The 19914-nt window shown below is 53.5% G+C and overlaps 1 protein-coding gene across 1 annotated transcript in view; it reads left to right on the top strand.

Moving 5' to 3' along the window:
• The first annotated feature begins 17095 nt into the window (after positions 1-17095).
• EPB41 (erythrocyte membrane protein band 4.1) overlaps positions 17096-19914 on the top strand; it is a 162525-nt gene continuing 159706 nt past the window's right edge. Inside the window, exon 1 of the mRNA XM_079776694.1 lies at positions 17096-17247. The gene's annotated coding sequence lies outside the window, so the exon portion shown is untranslated. The remainder of the gene's footprint in view (positions 17248-19914) is intronic.

Genomic DNA, 19914 nt, shown 5'->3' with positions numbered 1-19914 from the left:
TCTCGCTGCCCCCTTCAAGCTGCTGAGAGGCGGGTCCACCCAGAGCTAGGCAGAGAGTATTTCATTTCATTAGTTTGGCATTTTATTAAGGCAAACCCAGATCTTTGCTCCCCCCAGTACCAGGGTCTGTCCTTGGTCCCTGGCCTCCTCTTGCTTTATCTCCCCCCCCCCCGTCCCCCCCCCTCCCCCCGCTTTCCCCTTCCTCACACACGCGCAGCCTCAATCAAGCACCCTGGCTCCCTATTGAAGCAGTGTTCTGACATCCTTGTAAAAACATTTAATCATCTTTCCTTTGGGGGACAGATGGAAAGAAATTGACGTCTGTCTCAAGCAAAAAAGAAAAAAGAAAGAAAAGGGGGGGGGTAAAAGAAACAATGTACCTCTTCTCCCGTTGACAGCCATTTCCTTGGAACAAAAGGCTTTGCGGTGTCTGGGAGGCTGTCACTCAGCAAGGGCTGAACTGGATTCAGCGAGGTGGGGGCTGAGGCACCAGGGTGGGCTCTGGGCACATTAGGAGTAGGGTACCCTTAGTGGGCAAAGCACAGTCCCCTTCTCAGGGCGAGGTCCCCGGAAGCTGCAGACCTGGGACTTCCCTTCTTCCGAGAGAGGCCCCCCAGTGCCTTGGGAAGATGCGGGGCTGTGCCCAGCACTCAGACCCGCCTGCTAAGTTACCTAGGTCTGGGATCCCTGCTCGCTTTCACCCTTCAGATGGAGCCTGTGACCATGGGATCTCTGTGTCTGAACGGGGGGTGGGTATCAGCAAGGTGGGAACCCTCCTGGACACTCCTCATCCCCTGGGACTCCTCGAGTGAATGCCTTGGGGAGATGTCAGGGGAAGCAGACAATTTAGGAACCGAAGGGGGTGATGTTGGGACCAAGTCTGTTTATTTTCCTTGCAATCGCCGTGTCCCCTTTAATTCCTCCTAGAACAGGCTGCTCAAGGTTGCCCCAGTCTGTTCACTATCGTTTTCTGTGGCTATAACAGACTGGCTCCCTTTTACTACTTCTCATACATAAATTGGTCCTGGGGTGAGCAGGGGCTGGGTCCAGACCATGTGCATTTAAGGGAAAGCAAATTTGTACTGAAATGTATGCCATGCCAGGCTGTGAGCACGCTGGGCACTGGGACTGGGAAATGAGTCAGATACTGCCCTGCCCTCAGAAAGTTTGAGCTCATGCTGGAGACAAAGCATAAACGATGATTGCATCTCCCTGTGGTGTGTGTAGCCACAGGGAACCCTGGGAGGGTGTCACAGGGAAGTACCTTTTCTAGCTTTTCACAGAAACAGATTTGTAGCAATTCTGAAAGAGGTGGAAAAGGGTCAGAGGGCCTTGATGCATGACTAGGAGTTGGCCACTAAGAAGAGGGAACAGCGTGTGCAAAAACAGGGAACTGTTCCAGTGCTTGGCAAACCTGAGAAGTTGTGTGCAGCGGGAGCATGGGGCTTAACTGAACGTGTCTGATGACATTCCTGGGGGGACATGGTGGGAGTAGTACGATTACCCTTATTTTAGACAAGAAGTCAGGCTCAGAGAGGTCAAGCCACTCACCCTAAGTCACAGAGCTTGATACTGGTAGTGGAACTCAGGTCAGTGGAATTTCAGGGTCCAAGTTTCCAGGAATTTAATGATGAATTCCAGACATCATGGAAGTAGAAGAGCTGTAGAACCCTGGGATGAGGTTTTGAAGACTTAAAACCAAATGGAAAGACTTGAAGGAAAAGTGCAATTTTCCATGACCTTTTGTTCCACCTGACGCTCTCTAACTCTTCGCAATTTAAAATGTACTGAAGCCCTACCTGGTTTGGCTCAGTGAATAGAGCACCGGCCTGCAGACTGAAGGGTCCTGGGTTCGATTCCAGTCAGGGGCACATGCTCGGGTTGCGGGCTTGATCCCTGGTAGGGGACCTGGAGGAGGCAGCCGATCGATGGTTCTCTCTCATCATTGATGTTTCTATCTCTCTCTCCCTCCCCCTTCCTCTCTGAAATAAATAAAAATATATAAAAAAATAAAATGTGCTGAACATGATGCATTTTAAAGCTCCAAATTGACAGTGTAATTCTAGAGCATCACAGGGCTCTCAAACTAGAGTACATCTTATTTCCCCCGAATTCCCATTCCTCTCTCTTCAGGAGGTGGGAGGGAAGGGAATTACTGCCTCCTACAGTTTCATATCTCTTTAATAGAAGTAGTGGTTGAGGCTGGAGTCAGAGCTTGGCTTTCCCTTTCTGTGCCTCTGTTTGCTCCTCTGTAGAATAAACATCTTTCGTGAGCCTGTGAGGATTTGATGAGTTAATGTACAGCAAGTCCTCCCTTAATTTCATCTCTAGTTTCTTGGAAAGTGCAACTTTAAGTGACATGATGTATAACAAAACCATTTACATAGGCTAATTGATATAAGCAAGAGTTAAGTTCCTACGGGATATTTCTGGCCACAAAAACATCACACTGTCCTATAGAATAAAAGCCTAATATGCAAATTGTCCCCTCAACCGGGAGTTTGACCAGGGGGTGGGGCTGGCCGGGCAACCACAGGAAGGGAGGCCCAGGCCGGCAGCGGTGGCAGGCAGCTGGGGGGGTGGGGGGAGAAGAAGGAGGCCCCAGCCAGCAGCCAACAGCTGCTAGTGACCCTACCCGTGCACAAATTTTGTGCACTGGGCCTCTAGTTTCTAAATAAAGACCCCCCCCCCAAATACTTCTAATATTAGACATCAAAATCAATGTCAGCTATACATACATTTAAGAAAGAGTAATAAAATCAAGTAAGATGATTATTTTCCGACTCTCTTATTTAGTTCAGGATCACAGGTGGTCACAGCCTCTCCAGGCAGCTCATGGTGCAAGGTGGACAGGATGTTCTCCCATCACAGGTCACATCACACACACACACACACTCTCTGACTGAGACAATTTAGACGTGTCAGTTCACCTCACGTGCACATCTTAGAATGTGGGAGGGAGCTAGAGTATCCAGAAAACCCCCACACAGACAAGGAGAGAACATGCAAACCCCAGATGGGCCTCAGCTGGGAATCAATTCTTTTCTCATCACTGTTCTAATGAATTGGTGTTGAAGGAAACGGCATCATTTGGGGAGCCTCTGTATAGGGTCCAGGGCATCAGTAGGCTCTTAGCACATGGTTAGTCACTGTTACTATTTACAAGTGGACCAGCAGCGCAAGGTCAGAGCTAGAGGCCTAGAGGGAAAGCAGATGAGCTTCCAGGGCAGCAATAGGAGAAGAGACTGGGGACCCAGCCTAGGGATCCCTCCAGGCTCAGGAGCCACTGTGGAGAGTGAGAAGCTGGAGGAGGACGGGGAGATGTGCTGCCATGGAAACTGGAGGAGGAGGGCGTTCCCAGAGGGAGGGAGTGATGGATAATGTCAAGTGTCATATAAGAGCGGTTGGGGGTGGGGAGGGCAGGAGAGTGATGAGAGTAAGCCAGAGTCCTCAAGTTCAGTCTCCTACCTGTCCTGCAGTCAAACCTCAGCTCTGAAGCTAACTGGCTGTGTGACCCAGGCAAGGGATTTGCCCTCTCTGGGCTTCTGTGTCTTCCTAGATCTACCAGTAAGTCCAAGGTCAGGCTCTAGTATGATGCTTAGTCTCATCAGAATCCTGATTTTTCTGCTTATTGGCCACTTGCTAGCAGTGTGATTGTAGGCAAGTCGCTTTACTTCCAAGATTCCCCTCTGAGGGCTGGATAGTGCTAGTGAGGTGCTTACCAAAGTGCCCGGCACGGAGCAGACCCCAAAGACAGGGTTATTCTGTGACCAGGATGGGGCCGCCAGCGGCAGCTGTCTAAGGACGTTTGCTTGGCTTGGAATTTGAAGCGCTCCTCAAGGTGGAGAGGGGCCCCCAGCGTCCTGAGAGGACTTGGAGGAGCAGCAGCCCAGGCTGGGCACCTGCTAGGCTCCCACCGAAGACCAGCCCCGTCTGTTTGCAGCAGCAGCTCCCTAGCCTGGGCCCTGGCCTGACTGCCTTCCCTGCCCGGCAACTGCTGCAGACCCACGTGGGAACGGCTCCAGAGGCTCCAGAGCCCCTGGGCAGTGACGCCCCTGGGTGGAGGCCCCAGCATTCACACACAAACACAGACACACACCTTTCTCTCATCACTAACTTATTGTTATTTATTCTTTTCTTTCATTTCTGGGCACTGAGCACAGAGTGCTGTGGGGAGAGAGTCGGGCTGGTTCCTCCTCCGAGCTCGCAGACGCCCGGGAGACAGAGACTAGGACAGCTGGCTGTGTGCTTCTGGCTGCCTGAGTGTGGGAATTCTGAAAGGGGCTGGGGAGAGCCTTCGAGATGGACATCCTGATGGAGTAGAGGGCTAGGCCGGGGGTTGCCCAGGTTCTAGCTCTGTCATCTCCACTGGCCATGAGCCCCCTCCCCGTCCCCCCCCCCCCCCAGGGCCCAGCTCTTCACAGAGTGCAGAGCGCTTTCACAGCCATCTCATTGCGAATGAAGCCCATGTAATTAATAACAATAAGTCACACACAGCACGCAGTCCTCATCAGTGCTCTGAGCACATTCCTGGGATAATTTATTTAATCTTCACAGCTTGACCAGGAGGTAGGCATTGTTATTGTTAATACCCCAATTTTACAGATGAGGAAACAGACTTAGAGAGGGAATGACTTGCCCAAGGCCACATGGCCTATCGATAGCTGGGCCGGCGAGGATGCCCTCTTGGGTCTGTCAAGTCCCCTTCCTCTGCTTCCCTCCTCCTGCGTGCCGAGAGGAAACGGTGATTATACAGAAGACACTGGGGAGACCTTGCGCCCAGCTCACAGGCATGAGCTGAGCCTTCCCGGTGCCAGGTTCTGTGCCTCAGCACCTCGGCAGCAGAGCCACATGCCAGCTGGCCAAGAAACGGCTGTGACCTTGGCAGGTTCTCCCATCCATTTCTCCCTGCCTTGGAACACCTGCTGGTTCGGTAACTTTCCCACTGCCTGCCATGACTTTGCGGTATGACTGGGGGCAAGTCACTTCATTCGATCGTGGATGACAACGCTTACCTGGTAAGAAGTTGTGAAGATTTAGAAAGAGGCTGTGAAGGAAGGACTTCGTTTTAGTCAAGAAAGGGTTCCCAGCAAATGGCACTGCCCACGGTAGTTACTCTACTCCGTGGCTGAATGAAGTGCCTGCTGCATAGTAAGTGCTCAACAAATGGAGCTCTTTAATATTATGTAGTATTAAGGTTACCCGTGCTCTGACCCGTCTCTTAAGGCTGTAGGGCTTCCTCTTTTAACCATTCTCCTTGAGTTTCAGACGGTGGGGCAGAATGCATTGGAGAAGAAATTTTCAAGAGGATGTCTTCTCCTCCAGTACCTTACCCAGCGCTGTCCCCTTTTGTCCTCACCAGGACCGCTCTCCCAGGGACCCAAGAGGTGGGCACAGCCAGAGGGAAGGAAGGTCCCTGGGTGGCTCTGGCCTAGACCTTCCTGGCCTGAGGATGGAGTCCTGTGGTGGGTATAAGTGCAGGTGACATCCATCTGCTGGGACTCAGCTCCTGGAATCTCCTTCTGGAATGAGTCTCAAGCCAGGAGACAGGGGATGTGGGTTCGACTCTGTCATCCATTTCCTGGCTGTGTAACTTTGGGCAGGTCTCTGTCCCTCTCTGGGCCTCTACACAATGGAGGCACAGAGGTAGAAGTTGATGGGTTCTGGGGGTTCTACCATCCTGGGAGAGAATAGAGACATTTCCTTCTTGTTCCTTGGCCCCAGAAACAAACACTTATTGGTAAAATCCCCTGGGCATCTGCGCAGAGGCCAGGACAAGGACGTCTTGGGGTCTGGTGTTTGTAACGGGAGCCGCTCCACTTCGGGGATGAGGGAAGCAGGCCTGTCACAAGAGCAGCGTGACTCAAACATCTGGCTTGTTGCCAATCCCAGAGCCCATCTCGGTACCAAGGACCCAACCTTCTGTTTTCCCAATGAAGTGAGCACTATTGCAAGGGTCCACATCTCTGGCTGTTTCTTTTGCTCACCTTCTGTGATGTCCTTGTGTGCATGTGTGTGTGAGGGGGGAAGCGGGGGCAATTTTGGAGGTGATGTAGACCTGCCTGCCCACAGAGTGAAAAGGATAGCTCTGCCCTCAGGACCTGCCTTGGAGGTAAATACAACACTGTCCCTTAAGAACCCCATCTGGCCCAGCCAGTGTGGCTCAGTGGTTGAGCGTTGATGTATGAACCAGGAGGTCAAGGTTTGATTCCCAGTCAGGGCACATGCCCTGACTTGATCCTCAGTAGGGGGTGTGAGGGAGGCAGCCCATCAATGATTCTCTCTCATCGTTGATGTTTCTATCTCTCTCTCCCTCTCCCTTCCTCTCTGAAATTAAAAGAAAAAGAGGGGGGGGGACCCCATCTGATGGGAGAGACGGATACACAAGGCATGCTCCCTCCCCTCCCCCTCCCTCCAAGTTGGCTCCTCCTCTTCCCTGTGGTAAGCCCCCTAATCTAAGTCCCTTGTTCTCCAGAGCCCTGCCTACCCCCTAACTCCTTCCTGCCACCCTACTCCCACCTCCCTTCCACCCCCCTGCCCCGTGGTGACCTTGCCTCTGACTGTAAGAGGCCCAAATCTTTGTGCATATAGGCAGCTCTGATGCTCCAAGAGAACTCCACCTCCTCAGTGTTCTCTTTCTCAAATAGTTGCTGGCCCTACTGGTTCATAAGTCACTCTCCGGAAGGAAAACTTCCTGATGTGGGATCTGCCTCCCCACCATGTGTGACAGGTTGTGAGGAGGGCACCAGGGCACAGAGCCCCTCCTCCTCTTCCGGGGCGACCTTCCTTCAGAGAACCAGAGCCCCAGCCCAGGGCTTCCCCCCTGGGGCTGCCGTGCCAAGATGAGGCGCCCCAAGGTGGTGGGCTGGGATCTCAGTCCCACTCAGCGGCAGACGGTGTGGGCAGCGGCCTGGGCAGGGCTACCAGACCTGCCATGGTGGGGAGGTGGGCTTGACTGCTTGGCCTCAACCTGCTCCCAGAGAGGTCACGGACACTTCACAGCCTGGCAGCTCCACCCAGAGCCAGCTCCCACTGCAGCTGGGAAGAACATGTCTGAAGGTGAGGATGTTTGCACAGCATGGTCGGGAGCCCCTGGGTGTTCATGTGAGTACCTGTGCACAGTGGAGCGTCAGGTACTCACATATTCCCCAAGGAAAAGCACACGTGTGACTACTATGGGTATCGCGTTCCTCTTTTGTAAAACCGGATAACAACTGTTATAACTAAATTACCAGGACTGTCCCGAGGGCCCAACAAGACAACAGCTGTGCGTGGTAACTAGGGCACACTATTATCATCAGGGAAACACACTCAGCCTTTAACCTTCAAGAGCTGTTAGTTGCTTGAAAAAATCTCTAGATGATCTCTATGCCCCTTCCCAGTGGGGAATTTTCGGATTCTAAATTCAATCCTGCCTGCCTGCCACCCCAGACTCTCCAGGGGGAAGAAGTGGGCCCCCTACAGGAGGCCCAGGCCAAGGGTGGGCAGTTCTCAGAGAAGCGGAGTAGACAGGGCAGACTCCCGTCATGTGCCAACTTCAGCACGCTTCCAGCTCAGCTTCGCTCCCTCTGCCTCCACGAAGCCTTCCCTGATTGCGCTGTACTGACCCTTTGTCCTGGTTGGATGACCCTCAGCGGCTATCAAGGCTCCCCAGCGCTGAGCGAGACCTGCTCTTCTCAGCGGGCTGCTGCCCCCACCCCCCTCGCTGCATTGCCAGATGCCTGGGAACAGCGCCGCGCCCTGAGGGAAAAGGAAAGACTTTGGAAGGAACGGGTTTTTTCTTTAGTAACGTTTATGGTTGTTACAGAATGTTCAATATAGAAATCTGATGAGCTTGGAAAGAAGGGGAGGAAACATCACCCACAGTGCCCCATTCTATTAACATTTGACTGTACTCCTTACCCAGGGGCATCCCTGGGGGGGGGGGGGGGGTCCACAGGTGATTCCAGAGCCATCCAAAACAGGGTATGCACCACGTGTCACCATGTGCCCTGTGGTGAGAGTCATTGGCGGTGCCAGGAGTCCGGGTCCAGACCCAAAAGATTAGGAGGCTCTGCCCCCGGGGGGAGGGGGGGAAGAGGAGAAGGGGGAGACAGTCACATGCACACAGACCCACATTGACCAAGAGGCCACACATACACACCCCTGACTGTGCACACAAACATCTTCTCCACACAGGTCTTCACATGGTCAGGTACATTCTGCTCTGTCACCAAGACTCCTGGCATCCGCATACATATTGCTCATGTGCGTTCATACCATAGGTATGCACATGTATGCACATGCCCTTCTTTGTGCACACACCTCCCACCGAGGCACACACTCATTCATACAGCGATGTTCATACCCTGGGAGTCAGCCAAACGACTTGGCCTGGGAGAAATGTAGGAGAGGCAGCCCGTGGCGGCGGGGTCCCCTCAGGCAGCATCTACCAAAGTCACAAATGCACGTAACCTCTGACTTCGAGAGACGAGACGCATCCGGCAGAAACCCTACTCATCCTGGCGGCCCCGGGAAGGACACTCCGTGGGTCTGGAGGTGCCCCTGTGCCAAGATCTTGAGCCAAGATCTTGAAGGCGCGTGGCTGCAGGACACGGCGGGAGGGGACAGTTAGTTTGTAACTGTGCTGCTGCCCTGAGTAAAAGGCAGACGTAGACAGACGCTTCTCAATGAGACAGGCTTATTCCACGGGTGCTTCTGCCACCTATTGGCCGTGCCTGGCCTTAGCACCCTTATTTAGTTCCTACTCTTTTTCCCAGCTGGTGTCCCTAGCTCATCCAACTGCCCCACCCTCTCCTCATCCCTGGAAGCTGTGGGCTGGAATTGGTTCCTGAAAGAGGGTCTTGAATGAGGGAAGCGTTCTGTTAAGGGACACTAGGTGAGCGTGGGCTGGAGGGGGTGGGGAACCAGCACAGGCTGACCACCCATTGTGTGTCAGGCAGTGTTGTGCTTGACAGCTATGATCTCATTTCTTTTTCTCAATCGCATGTGCCTTATGCAATGCCTGACACATGAAAAGTTATACTAGGTATATCAATTGAATAATTAAAAAAACGCTGTAGCCCCGGCTGGGTAGCTCAGTTGGTTAGCGCGTTGTCCTGATGTGCCAAGGTTGCAGGTTTGATCCCCTGTCAGGGCACATACAAGAAGCAACCAGTTAATGCATAAGTAAGTGGAACAACCAATAGATGTTTCTCTCTCTCTCTTCTCTCTCTAAAAGAAAGAAAGGAAGAAAAAAACAACACTGTAAAGGGGGTATTTTTAACAAATGAGGAAATGGAGGCGGAAGTGACTTTCCCAGAGTCACAAAACAGCTTCCTCTGAAAGCACATTGTTCTGAGGATAAGAAGGAAGATGCAGCAAAGCTGAAGGTCTAATAAGACCTGCAGGAAAGCCAGCCCAGACGCCCACCCCCAGGGGACCAGAAGACGTGCCCAGAGGTGGGCGAGGTCGACCTGGAGAGGTGATTTCCCACCCAGGAAGGTCCCTCTGCTCTAAGTTGCTGCTTCAGATTCATCCACTCAGCTAACATAAACTGAAAACGGTGTGGCAGGCTCTGCGCTCCGTCTGAGGATAGCAATGAACCAACAGACAAAAGTCCATTCTCTGCCCTTGTTTCAGCGTGGGGGATCCAAGAGGACCCCTTCTTTACTGTCCCACTCCCATGGGCCCCTGGGGTCCCTCTGAACTTCCCTTGGCCATTCTGGCTGTGCTGCGTGGGTGGAAGATCCGGAGTGAGATCATGGAGATAGGAGTCAAGGATGGGAAGCGATGCTTCAGTATTGAGGTTGAGCCGAGAGCCTCAGACCTGGAGTCACGCAGACCTAGGTTTGAATGCAGCCTCAGCCCCTAACTATTTTGTGACCTAGGTCACACCTCTTCCCCTTTGCTGGGCCTGTGATAAAGCAAAGGGCTTGAACTTGAACAGTGATCCCAACTATAGTTCCTTAGAAGGGCTGGGAGAGGCCAAGCACACGAACCTTCCCACACCCGCACCCCCCCACTGCTGCCTTCTGTTTCCCACACTGAGCTTCTCAAAGAGTTTGACAATCACCTGGACTAATTTCTTTCTAAGTTATTCTTGGCGCTAAACGTTTTACGATTCAGTCCACGTCTTACTGACCACCAGATTGTGAGCTAGAGGGGGGCTGGAACTGGGTCTGAGTCCTCTCTCTATCTCCCACTGACCTCTGACCTCACCGCCCCTACCCCCTACCCCCCACCCCCCAGGCCTGGCTGCAAGAGGAGGCTCAGAATGTGTCCATCTGGACTGACCACATATGGGCAACATTAGACGGATGGCACTGTAAGGACTCAGAGTACTGACCAAAGGCCTCTGTCCAAGCAGAGTGCTGGCGATACCTCGGGAGGCAAGGGCAGGCAGAGAAGTCTTCCTGGGGCTTATGGGTTTGGAGCCCCAAACCTGGAAAGCAAAGGAGGGTTCCACTGGATGGAATAGAGCAGTGATGGGCAACCTTTTGAGCTTGGTGTGTCAAACTTCGCCAAAAAACTGAGCATAACTCGGGTAGTGTGTCACTTTGAGGAAAAAACTAACTCCAAGACTCTAGTCGCAAATGTTTCATCCTCAGGAGCAGCAAATGTTTCATCCTCAAGAGCAGCAAATGTTTCATCCTCGGCATGCGGCTGCGTGTCATCAGAGATGGCTACGCGTGTCAGTGCTGACACGCGTGTCATAGGTTCGCCATCACTGGAATAGAGGGTCCCTGAGCAGTCCTGGCTGGAGCAGCCCAACTGTTAGGATGTGGCCACACAGAAGGTGTGGTGAGTATGGACTCAGGTCCAGGAAGCTCTGGAAGTCCTCAGTGAAAGGCATGCCTAACAGGAGGATGGGAGGGTTGGGAGTGGTTGGGAGACATGAATCCAGAGCCTGCTCTGCCTTCAGAATCCCCAAATCTCCCATGGGGACCTCATACTTGACTAGGGATGAACTCACCATGAGGCTTATGTGTCAATCAAGGCCTCACACTTGCATAGGCCCTAGGAGGGACCCTGGCCTGTGCTGACAGGGTCTATTTTCTATGATATTTGCCAAAGCAAAATACATGCACATCAATTGGTTAAGACCCTCTCTTTCCACTCTGACTCCCCGCCCTCCCACTAGTGTCCTCCAGCTTGAGTGGCTACAGGCATTTTGTATTCTTAGCTTAGCTTTCTTTTTCTTTTCTTTTCTTTTTATTAATCCCCACCTGAGGACATTTTTTCCATTGCTTTCCAGAGAGACTGGAAAAGAGGGAGGGGGGAGAGAGAAACATCCATGTGAGGGAAACACATCGATTAGTTTGCCTCCCACAGGTACCCTGACTGAGGGCGGGGAGTGAACCCGCAACCCAGGTAGATGTCCTTGACTGGGAATCAAACCCAAGACCCTTGGGTCCGCGAGCTAATGCTCTAACCACTGTGCAACACCAGCCAGGGCAGCTTTCTTTTTTCTTTTTTAAATATATTTTATTGATTTCTTACAGAGAGGAAGGGAGAGGGATAGAGAGCTAGAAACATCGATGAGAGAGAAACATCAACCAGCTGCCTCCTGCACACCCCCTACCGGGGATGTGCCCGCAACCAAGGTACATGCCCTTGACCGGAATCGAACCTGGGACCTTTCAGTCTGCAGGCCGATGCTCTATCCACTGAGCCAAACCGGTTTCGGCAGCTTTCTTTTTTCTTACAGAGGCCCTCAAATAAGCTTCTAGCGCCACAATCCTGGATCTTATCGCTGGGTCCCTGGTTGTTCCCAACTGCGAAGATTGCATAAAGGCTGTGAAGGGTCTTTGCAGGAGTAAAGACTCTCTCTTTTAATCCTCTTACAGGCCTGGCGGGGCGATGAAGAGCAGGGATAAGAGACTTGCCTGGGGTCTCACAAACTGTGCTGAACTGGAGCTGTAGTCTAGGACGGTCCCACTCGAGAGCCCACCCTTCCCCGACACCCCCGGCCTCGGAAATGACACACAAGCACCCGCTCTCCTTGGGGGAGGGCGCTTGGCACAGCTCCCCTCAGGCAGCCCGGACAGCTAGGGCTCCGCCGCTCTGCCCAGGTGTCTCTGGGACCACAAGGTGGCGGCAGACACCTTCTTTCTTTCTCCCTGGAGCCCGTTTCTGGCCCCAGAAACCAGAAACTTAGCTTTCCCACCACCTGCATCAGCTCTTTCCCGCCCTCTCAGGAAATATGCCTTCAAGTCCTGGCCTTGCCATTTGCTGGCTGTGCAATCGCCAGCAGATCACTTTGCCTCTTGCAGCCTTATTTCACTCATCCATGAAATAAGGGTATCTGATGGGAACAGGTTCGTGGTACCTGGCAGATGTGTAACAAGCTAATCGTTGGTACCCATTGCTGTTTCAACAGGAGCTTCTGGAGATGATATTTTCCCTGGGAAGGCGTTCTCCTGGTAGGATTGGCCCCCTCTCCATACCGCAGCAAACTCAGAGGAATGCCTAGACAGTGGGATCTTTCAGAGACTTTAAATGTTCATTGGTGGGCACCCTCTGTGCCCATGCATGGGTCCCTCCCTGGACGGGGGCAGCTGACAGTCTTTTCTCCATCCTTGCCAATACCCATCTCTCCTTTGAAGGAGGATCTACGGATCTTGCCCGCCTCAATGTTATCCTATGGATCTGCCCCAGGTTTCAAATATATCCTCATGGGGAGAGGGCTTTCTGAACTGTCCCCCAATTCTCTCTCTCCTCTCAGCACCCCCCCCCCCCCATGACTGCTACATCCCAGCCAGAACATGGCTATCTCTACCCCAAAGACTCCCTGGCTATCCCTATATGTCAGTATCTCTCCCCACGCCACCTGCTGCCCTGGTCCTAACCTGGCATTTAAGGCCTTCCACAATTTGGTCTCATGATCCACTCTGTGCTCCAAATATACTAGCCCAGTGGTCGGCAAACTCATTAGTCAACAGAGCCAAATATCAACAGTACAACGATTGAAACTTCTTTTGAGAGCCACATTTTTTAAACTTAAACTTCTTCTAATGCCACTTCTTCAAAATAGACTCGCCCAGGCCGTGGTATTTTGTGGAAGAGCCACACTCAAGGGGCCAAAGAGCCGCATGTGGCTCGTGAGCCGCAGTTTGCCGACCACTGTACTAGACTATTTTCTGCTCCCAGAGCACATCTTCATTATTCTACCTTCAGGTCTTACGTGGGCTCTTCCTCTACCTGGAATGCCCTCTTCCATTTCCATGTAGTAAATTCACCCTCACCATAAAAGTCTAGCTGGAAGGTCACCTCCTCCAGGCACTCTCCCCTAATCCTCAGATGGGATCCTTTCCTCTCTCTGAGCTCTGGGTGGACGGTTGCTTTAGGGCCTTTTTACAACGGGAACGCCCATTAAGTATGGAGAGCAGCTCTCAGTTTACAAATGGCTTTTCCTTCCAGGACCCTGGAGTCAGGAAAAGCAGGAAGGATGAGCACCATGACCGCACTGGGCTGATGAGGAGACAAGCTGGGAGAGAACTATGACTGGCCAGGTCACATGCCTTGTAAATGGTGGAGCCAGGATTCAAACCCGTAACAGATTCTAGCCACACCTCCTACCGCAGGCCTGAGCTTTGCCGTCAGTCTCCACCATTTCTTGTGGCCTGGTCTTGTGACTCTCCTCTCCTCTCAGGCGGAGCAGAGTAGTGGTCAGTTTTTAATCATGTGGTCAAACAAGTTTTTTAAAAAAATAAAATATATTTTTATTGATTTCAGAGAGGAAGGGAGAGGGAGAAAGAGATAGAAACATCAATGATGAGAGATAATCATTGATCAGATGCCCCCTACTGGGGATTGAGCCCCTAACCAGGGCTTGTGCCCTGACTGGGAATCGAACTATGACCTCCTGGATTATAGATTGATTCTCAACCACTGAGCCATGCTGGCCGGGCAGTCAATTGTTTTATTGAAGGAATAGATGCTTCCATTGCAGCCTTTTCCATCTCCTCCCCAGCCCCCCAGTCTCCTGGCCTCTTTATCACCCAACTCAAGACCCAGTCACCCTGTCGGAGCTGCTGGCAGGGTCCAGGCTCTGAAGGATAAGGATTTGGCTGAAGGCCCAGGCAACTCAGAAGAGGGGGGGGGGGGGGGGGGGGGAGGGACACACAAACAGGTCCCTTTCCTTGCCCTCAAGCTTATCAGTTCCCCCACAGGCCCCAGGCAAACTGGGTGCCCAGCTTAAGGGAAAGACCTGCCTCCTCCTTGCCACCTTCAGGCCCGCCATTACTTAGGAGCTGTGTGACCTTGGGCTGTCACTTCCATTCTCTGAGACTCACTCTCTTCTGAACGTGTTGGCTGTAAGGATCCAGAGAGCAAATGAGAAAATGCATGTGAAATAGTGATCACTACATGCCAGTTGCCTCCTCTGGAGGTCTCCCTTCACAGGGAGCATCTCAGGTACCAAATTGCTCCTTATATTCTGGGGAAGGAGAAGGAGATTTCACAGGCTGAGGCAGTGGGACAAGGGCGACCGCACCGCCACCCTCAATTCTACAGTGACAACAAGGCTACATTCACCCTTACAAGTACACAGGTGACCTTAACAAGAAACACAGGCTGCCCGGACAGAGAGGCCCCTGGGGCAGGGCAGAACTCTCTAGGTCCTCAGGGCTGGGAACAGTTTTTTTTTTGTTTGTTTGTTTGTTTTTTTGGGGGGGAGGGACCTGTTTATATGACACACAGAGAGAGACAGACACAAACAAGAGTCACACCCTCTATGCAAAGTCACCAACACATGGGCACACCCTCACACGAACCGATGCACTCCCCTACACACACACAACTACAGAGATGAGACACACACAGGTTCAAGATCACGAACACACTCCCACAGGTACTCCTCACAAACTCAGAAACAGAGTCCTCCCTGGCCGCCCCCAACACGCGCATTCAGAGGCACACACCCTTATCAGGCCGGGCAGGCGCCGGCCCTGCTGAGTCACCCACCGGCAGCTCGGCCCAACGGAGCCGGAGCCACGTGCCCGCCCCAATCAGGGAGGAGGCGGGGCCTGCGGCCGCTCCTTAGCGGAATCCCGGGCTCAGCCAGGATTCTCCCTGCCTCGTCCCTTCCATGGAAGACCCCGAGTCAGAATGGAGGGAGCTGGAGAGGAAACCTCAGTGCTAAATTGAGACATTCTCTCCTGGGTGCATGAATACATGTGGGGACAATTAAAAAACAACACTAGCTCCATTACTGGGTATTTGCATATGTATTTTCCCATAACATTTGATTTTCACCACAGCTCTATGTAGCGTTGGAGCTATAATCAGTCCTATTTTACCGCCGAGAGAAAGTGACTTGCCCAAAGGCATAAAGCTGGTAAAATGCAGAGCCAAGACTCAACTGCCACCAAATTGCAAGCCCAGGTGACGGGGCAATGTCACCTGGTGGGCAGGTGAAAGTTGTGTCAATATGCTTGGAGCCTGGGTGTGTGTCAGCTTTCCCTAGGGCCTGAAAGTGTCTCAAGTGTCACCTCTGGTGAAAGGAACTAACGCTTCGCTGGTGGGTTGGAGCTCACCCATCTATATCAGAAAGCATCCCTCAGCTCTAGGGGCTCAGTCAGACCCTCCTCTGCAACACGGTGAGCTTCTTAAAGGCGGGGGGGAGGAGGGGCGGGGGCAGGACCCTGGAGCCTGAAACAAGACCTGAGTCAGAGGAGGCTTCAGCAAATTTGAGGGGCTATACATAAATGTATGACCTTGATATAACATTAACATCAATAATCATAATAAACGCGAACACTTTTTGGCTGCTTAGCCTGAGACTGGCACTATTCTCAGTATTTCACATGGATTATTTCATTTAATTCTCACAACAACCCTTGAGGGAAATACTTTTATAAAAATAAAAAGATTTTTAAAAATTTATTTTTAGAGATAGAGGAAGGTAGAGGGAGAGAGAGAGAGAGAAACATCAATGTGAGAGTGACACATCATCGACTGCCTCCTGCATGTGACCTGACTGGGACCCGCAACCCCTCAGGGCTCAGGATGATGACACCTAGCCAACTGAGACATTTTGGCCAGGGTGAGGGAAACATTTTTATTAACCCCATTTTCCAGAGGAGGAAACTGGTTTGGAGAGGGTTAGCAGCTCACCCAAAATAATGCACAGCTAGTAAGTGGCAGCATTGAAGACTGAGACCCAGACAGTCTTATGCCAGAGCCCATCTAGTAGAAAGATCACCGTTACTTGCCCACAGTGGGCCCCAGTTTTCCCCATTTCCCCCAAAAAGTGATTAGCTCTCCATAGCTCTCTGACCTGAAATATCCGATGATCTTATTATTCTGTGATTCCTCTACATAGGAGAGGGATTAGGTTTGTTCTCAGTGGGCAGACATCATAGAGGGCAGATTTGGCCTTCATTTTAGGAAGAGCTTTTGAAGTTTCAGGATGGTTTTAAAATGAAAGAGGCCAGCCTGGGAGGTGGTGAGTTTCCTGTCACTGGCGTTATATGAGCACAGGTTTGAAATGAGGTATTGGGGAGGAGGCTTGGATCCCTGACTATGTAAGCACCTGCTAGCACTGAGATGAACCAGCAGGAGGGGAAGTCTCTGAGAGGAGTGGCAAGATGCGGATGAGAGGAACCAGAACCCCCATTCACTGAATGTCACCTACTGTGTGCCAGACCTGGGCTTGCTATATTGCTAATGCTCAGGAAGGCACGGTAAGATTTATAGTTAAGGAAACTCAGATTCAGAGAAGTGACTTGCTCAAGGTCACACAGAACAAAATGGTGGGCAGGTGATCCCGGTGTCTCACCACGGTCACTTTCTTAGGTCACCTAAGACCAACTCCGCTCCTTCCTCTCTTTCTGAACTTAGGGACACCACCACGTGGTAAATTGCATCATACTTTTGCCATATGACGTCAGAGACCATACCAGCCAATCCAGGAGCTCCCTGCTCAACCTTCCCTTAAACTCCTCGGGTTAACACGCGGCTGCCTAAGGCTAGGCGTCCGGGTCGGGCCGCACCTGCAGCCCCCGCCCCTTCCCGGTTGCAACGCTCCCAGTCCCCCGCCCAGTTCTCCCCGCAGCCCCGCCGATTGGCAGTTGCCTGCGCCAATCAGAAGGCCTCCCGGGTCGGGGGCCGGGCCTCAGCCGGAGTTGCCCTGTCAGTGCAGGTGGAGGCCCCCGGCCGGGGAAAGTGGCAGGAACCTCTTAAAGGGAGAGAACAGCGGACGGAGAGAACGCGGTCCGGCTCGGCCCGGCTCGGCCCGGCCCGGTCCCGCCCCGTCCGGCCCAGGTGAGCCCTGACCACCCGTGGGGAGACCCCTGGTCTTCGGGAGGGACGGGGTGAGGGACAGATAGACCTACTCCCAAGGGCCCGGGCCGTCCCGGTAAGGGTGAGACCAGAGTCCAAGGGTTGGGGGAGTTGGGGTCTAGGCGCCCGGATTCTAAATTCCGCGCTGGGGACCTAGAGGGTCCTGGGCGTCTTGAAGTTAAGAGTGCGGGGAGGGGCACCGGCGACCGGAGAGGAGGACCGGCAGCTCGGGTCCGGAGCTGGACGCTCGCCGCAGGCGGTCCCGGGCCTGCCTTGCGGGGGGTAGGGGGGGGGTGAGGGGAATCCCGGGTTAGGCTCTCGCGGGCGGGTCTCTGCGGGGTGTGCAGCCCACGGTCCCCCGCCCCCCGCCCCCACCAACCCCGCCCTGTTCGCGCCCCGCACGCTCCCGCCGGGTCCTGCGCAGCGCGGGCTGCAGCCTGCAGCCTGCGGGCGGGTAGCGCGCAGCGGGAGGCCCCCCTCCCCCGGGCCCGGAGCCCCGCGCCCCGCTCCGGTCCTTACGTAACTGACTTTGAGTTTCCGGACCGGGGGACCCGCGAGGTGGGGCGCCGGCTCTGCCCCACACTCTCCCTTCTAGGCTTGGTCTCTAGGGGGCTTCCCTCTGCCTCTGGTCTCTCCGAGGTCTCTGTCCGTCTCAGATTCCGGCTGGCTCCTTTCCTCTAGTCCCTGTGTGCCTCACCTCTGGTCTCTGCGGGGCCCCGTTTCTTCCTTCCCCGTCCTCTGCCTTTCCCCGTGAGTTTCCTCCCCCTAACCTATACCCTCTGGCAGACCCCACCTCTTTGGGGGAGAACTGTTCTCACCTCCAACAAATTGGAGGCGGGACTTGTCCCGACAGAACCCAGCCCAAGTTAGCCCCAGAAGGGGGGAGGGGAGGACTGTCCTGGGAGGGGTGGGGGTGGGGGTTACTGCTAGGCTTCCCTTGAGAGGGAGTGGCTGACCGAAGGCAGTCTCTTCTCTGTTTCTGGAGCCCTTTTCTCCGGAAGGAGGAGGCTTGGGGAGAGCCTGGCTGGGGCTGGGGCTGGGGCTCAGGGCCGCTGGGAGTCCCTGTGAGAACTGCCCGGTGTCAGGTCAGGGTCAGATCCTCAGCTACGGAAAGGGGGTGGGGAGTAGGGCCAGAGCACTGGCACAGGGCCCTGAAGTTTGAGCAAGCTTCCCACCTTCACCCCAGTTTAGGCCTGGGGATGGGGAGATCAACAGGAGGAGGCCAGAGGACTTTTGCATGGGGTGGGAGAAGGGGACAGTGCAGATAGAAGGGACAGATGATCAGGTCTAAGGAGCACCTACTGGATCACCCTCTGTCTTCAGGGCCTTTCTGTGTGTCAGAGAGACTGGCACCTCAGATAGAACTCCTGTCTCCTGCTGCTGTCCGGTGCATGGAAACAAGGTCTTACAGCAGTCATGAGATGGGAATTATTATTCTGACTAGGAATGGGGGAGGAGAGACCTTGCAGAGTGCGGTGGAAGTTTTGGGAATTAGGGGATCCAGAAGCTGTAGGAAGCAGAGAGGAGGGGGTGGGGTAGGGGACGTCCCCTGCCCTGTAGGCTTTGCGTGCAGCAGAACTGGGTTTGACTCCTGGCCCTGCCACTTCCTTGCTGTGTGGTGTTGTTGCATGAGTCATTTCACCTCTCTGAGTCCCGGATTCCTTTAGTCAATAATCCAGATCTCACAGGCATTAGCAGAATCAAATGAGGTAATGCATGTGTAGTGACCAGAATGGTGGCTGTTCTGAGAGCAGGCCCGTGGGAGTGTTTTAACAAGGAGTGGAGTGGGGAAGCCCTGAGGTTTCCTCTGTGCATATAGGAGAGTCAGGCAGGGCTTGACAGGTTTCAGCACTGTGGGATGCAGGTGGAGGGCCTGGGTGTGTGGCTGATACTCAGTGAGGCAACGAGGTCCACACCCGTCTGTCTGCTGATCTGCCCATCTCTGCACTGCCCAGACCACGCTGGCCTCCCTCCTGTAGCCCGCAGGTGAAAATAGAAGCTCCCAGGGTTCCTAGGCTGCCCCACCCCTTAGACCAGTGGGGGTGGGGCCCCTGGCAGGACAGGGTCAGCACCCCCTCTGCAGAGTGGATCCTGGCCAGGAGCCTGGCTGGCTGTGCTGGGCAGGAACACCCCAGCCTGCCTGGGAAGATGCTGACACTGTACAGGCCTTTGGAGGCCTAGAGCTCCGCTGGCTAGGGTCGGGTCCAGCACTGGGACCTGAGCTGCAGGGTGAGACAGAGGCTGGGGTGGGCGTGATGAAGGGAGATACAAGGAGAAACCCTGGAAGGGGAGCCTGAGTAAAGCTGTGGGACCAGAGAGGAACTTCATGGGGTTAAGCCCTAAGCCTTTCCCGAGCTCCTGCTGTGTGCCAGGTTCAGGTTTGCTAGCCACAGAGCTGAACAGGATACCCATGAATGGTTCACCATAGAGGTCGTGGTGGGCTGAGATTTGCTAGGGGTTTGCAGAGTAGATCTTTATGATAGTCCCCTGAAAAGGGGGGGAGGGGGATTGGGCATTCAGAATTTCCCAAGGGCCTAAGATTCAGATGTTTATTAAAGGGGTCAGGATTTCACTTCCTTATAGTCTATGGACCAGTCACTTTTCTCCCTGGGTTTCAGTTTCCCTTTCTGTGAAACGAGAAGGGAAGAT

This window comes from Cnephaeus nilssonii (genome assembly GCF_951640355.1).
Source record: "Cnephaeus nilssonii genome assembly, chromosome: 7".
NCBI lineage: Eukaryota > Metazoa > Chordata > Mammalia > Chiroptera > Vespertilionidae > Cnephaeus > Cnephaeus nilssonii.
This window is presented reverse-complemented; position numbering and strand designations above follow the sequence as displayed.